At 40.9% G+C, this 4,229-nt stretch overlaps 1 pseudogene; it reads left to right on the forward strand.

Moving 5' to 3' along the window:
• Positions 1 to 647: 647 nt before the first annotated feature.
• On the forward strand, positions 648 to 1,646 carry LOC117719612 (rho GTPase-activating protein 26 pseudogene; annotated as a pseudogene).
• The last annotated feature ends 2,583 nt before the right edge of the window (positions 1,647 to 4,229 follow it).

The raw sequence follows: 4,229 nt of genomic DNA on the forward strand, positions 1-4,229 counted from the left end.
TGGCTATCAGCTTTGCAGCCATCTTGAGCTATATACCCTGACATGAGACTTGGATTACAATAGCCTACAACAGCTGAGCACACTCCGATAATCTTGGTTTAGATACCTTGAGATTAAAGGTGCATGAGATTAAAGGTGTGTGATTTAAGAGTGTAATTTAGAGATAAAATTTAGAGACAAGACCTAAGGGCATGATTAAAGGTGTGACCAAAAGGCATGGCTTAGAAGTGAGACATATAAAAGGCAGAGACAGAACAGAACAGAGAACCAGACACAGCAGAGAGAAGACAGGTAGCAGGCACTTGGAAGAGAACTTGGAAGAAGTAACTTGGAACTTGGAGGGATTAGGAGCTAGGGACTAGGCACTAGGAACTCAAGACTTAGGACTTAGACTGAAGAATAAACGGGATTGAATTACACTCTGTCTGGTCTGCATTCTTCGAGTCCGTCCTCACTCTTGCTCTTGCTGAACCCTGATCCAAGGACCGGAGCGCAGCTTGGGCTGGGATACAGTGGCCGCCCAAACGCGGGGCAGCCCGGGCCTCAACATTTTGCTCAGGCCGAGACATTTTTTGGCTGCCCCAACGTGGGGCTAGTGTGGACCCCAACATTTTTTTGGCGCCCGAACAGAGACTCTACTGAATCGTGGGGGTCAACTCCAGAGTGCAGAAGTTACTGAGCCTCCTGATGGACCCCGAAGCAGCTTCTGAGACAGAAACTGATATCTGTGCAGAATGGGAGATAAAGATCATCACTAGTGCCCTGAAGACCTACCTGAGAATGCTTCCAGGACCACTCATGATGTACCAGTTTCAAAGAAGTTTCATCAAAGCAGCAAAGCTGGAAAACCAAGAGACTCGTGTCTCTGAGATCCATAGCCTTGTCCATCGGCTTCCAGAGAAGAATCGTCAGATGTTGCAGTTGCTCATGAACCACCTGGCCAATGTTGCTAACAACCACAAGCAGAATCTGATGACTGTGGCAAACCTTGGCGTGGTATTTGGACCCACCTTGCTGCGACCTCAGGAAGAAACCGTGGCGGCCATCATGGACATCAAGTTTCAGAACATTGTCATTGAGATCTTAATAGAGAACCATGAGAAGATATTCAACACGGTGCCTGATGTGCCCCTCACCAATGCCTAGCTCCATCTGTCCTGGAAGAAAAGCAGTGACTCCAAGCCCCCATCGTGCAGCGAGAGGCCCCTGACCCTCTTCCATGCTGTTCCGCCACAGAAAAACAGGAGCAGAGGAACAGCATCATCAACTCCAGTTTGGAATCAGTCTCCTCGAGTGCAAACAGCATCCTTAACTCTAGCAGCAGCCTGCAGCCCAATATGAATTCCAGCGACTCAAACCTGGATGTAGTCAAGCCTACTCGGCCCAATTCACTCCCCCCCCCCCGCCCCCCAATCAATCCAAGCCCAACTTCACCCTTCTGGCCAGCATGGCCCATGTTCTCGGCGCCATCCAGCCCTATGCCCACCTCATCCACGGCCAGCGACTCATCCCCCATGAGCACACCGTTCCAGAAGGCGAAGGCTTTATACGCCTGCAAAGCTGATAGCCGCTTTCTGCTAAAAGTCGGCCCCCAACACTTTTTCTCCAATACTATAAATGTACATTTGGACCACATGAGAACCTAAGCTTTTCACAGAAAGATAGGGATCAAGACTAGGGCTAAGGAAACTGAGTCACTGTAGTTGCTGGCATCCAGATTTAGAGGGTAATGGCCTCAAGCTTTCCCTAATAGCATCAGTGCTCTGCAGCAGGAACTCAATTTGAAACAGGAACACCTCAAGAAGAGAGTGAGGTAGAGACCTTTTCAACACCTCACAGCTATCTTGTGTCTTTCCTCCCATCTCAGAAAATGTCCGCAAGTTTAACCCCATCCACAAGAACACAATGACAAAATGAGACAGACTCCAGTTCCTATTTGTGTTTGGACTTGAGGTCTCCCAGGTTTTGCTGAGTCACTATTATCTTCTTTCCCTTCTGTGTTACTTGGCATTAGTCAGATACGGAAACCATTTCTTGGGGTGGCTGGATTATGCAAGAGTGTGAGGAAGAGATGGGAGTCGGGTGGGTGTTGGGAGCTGGGTTGGGTGTGACTTTTAAAATGAAGTCACACACAGACACCGTGGCATCATTACTACAATAGAAACATGGTAGAGAGAAAAGATAAAAACATCATAGCTTTTCACTTCTTCATGGATTTAATAAAATATAATCAGCATATTGCAATACATGATTGCTTCTTTTTGTCTTTGTTTTTAAATTGTTCTTTTTCATAAATCCATTCTTTATTCTATGTATAACATTAGAATTTATATATTAAACAACACTCTAATAGAAAGATTTGATGTAGTTTTAGGAAGAAAAAGAAAAGGAAAAAAACATCAGCTGACAAAAATCATTTTCCAGAAAAAATTATTATTGTTATCTTAAAGTCAACTTTTCTAATGTAACAAATGTACTCAGTGACCAGTCAAATAAAATTCCTACTATACTAATAATGGTTAGTACTATTAAGAGAGCCTAAGTTTCAGAATCACTCCCTCAAAGAATTAGCACATAAATTATGATTCTTAAAGTACATTTTTTTGGTTATTTTCTTCAGAGCTTTAAAAAAACATTTGAACAACTAGATTACTATAATTAAATTAAAAAGATGTTAAAATGTTCATTTTTATGGCTATGATTATAATTAATTGAGCGGCAGTGACATTTTATAAGAATAGGGATATTGGACTCAGATAACTTGGACTCTTAAGTTTATGTTTTAGTTGCTGGGTGACTTTGAAAAATCCATCCAGCCTCTATGAACTTTCCCTTTTTGAAATGAATGAAAACATTGTCAAAGAATCCTTGAGATGTTTTGTGTGCAAGTCATCTAAGTAAGAAGTCAGTGCCTGGATGCTAGATATCATTAATAAGTAGTTTCCAGCAGGTTCTAAGGAAGCATTACTTGTAGATTAATTAAAAATCTATTAACCATGATATGTATAGTGCAAAACAAAGTGGGCAGGAAGTAGCAAACAGAGTTCTGAAAGATGGGGACAATTATGTAAATAGCTTGAATATATTGATTTAATGCTACTTATTTTTAGCTTGAGTGAGTTTGTTAGACATTTAATGTCACATTATATCTTAGCTGGTTGGATTGCTTTAATTTTCCGTGTAATTTTCAAGGCAGTATTAAATAGCCAATAGCTATGATATGGGATAGAATCAGTTATTTTACACTAAGGAGTTAGTTATCATTTGGGGCAATGGTGTTTAGAGAAATGTACAGCAATAAAATAATTCTTAGATTTATATTGTTCCATCCCATTAGGAAAAGATGCAGAGGAAAATAACAGTGAGACCCAGAGCCTTAATGATGTGAGGATTCTGTTTGTGACTTGCTATATGTAACGTTCCCTCTTCATGCCATGATAAAAGAGATAAGTGGTTCTACAGTTGGCTGAGGAAGAGTATTAAAGCATATAATGCCCTTAGCTGGAAACAAAAGAATCATTCTGTACATAAGGCTGGTGATCAGAATATTATTGTCTAATAGTAACAGATACTAGGGCAGAATTTCAATGCTAAAATATATAATTTTTAATAAAACGTCTAGAAATTCCTCAGCTGACAAAAAGTACATGTAGCCTATGAAATAAGAAACACAAAGAAGCTGTTTCTTTGGGCGTTTATAGGAGGGATTTTAGGGAGGTCCATGAAAGGCAGCAGTACTTCATGGAAACCTAGAGAAAGGGCCCTAGGGGCTGTTCTTGCTGAACCCCAAAATGTAGACATGTTTACTTTCTACAGAGGAAATTCCAGTCACCTAGGCTCCAACTGAAAGAGGAGAAACAGCATCCCTCCAACCCTGTCAAGGGCTCTGTAGAAGCTACATTCCTCAAGTCCACAGAGAACCAGCAATCCAGAGGCCTTTCACAGCATCTGGTTTAATCTCCTTGCTTTTGGTCAGTGAAATAAATAGACTAAAGCTGTTTATTGGAGTTCTACAAATATTTAATGTCCCAAAGAAACAAGGTAGGGGTAATGAACATATGCTGTTCATTTTTTTTTAAACAGGAGAGTATACTTCCTACCTCGTAGGGCTCATTTGGTTATTATTACATCCACTTTACATGTGAGAGAAAGAAACATTCAAAACCAAAGCAAAAAAACCCCAAACCTCATGCTAAATATTTGTGTTATCTGAACTTAGAATGATTTTA

This window comes from Arvicanthis niloticus, chromosome 14, assembly GCF_011762505.2.
Source record: "Arvicanthis niloticus isolate mArvNil1 chromosome 14, mArvNil1.pat.X, whole genome shotgun sequence".
In the NCBI taxonomy this organism is placed as follows: Eukaryota; Metazoa; Chordata; class Mammalia; order Rodentia; family Muridae; genus Arvicanthis; species Arvicanthis niloticus.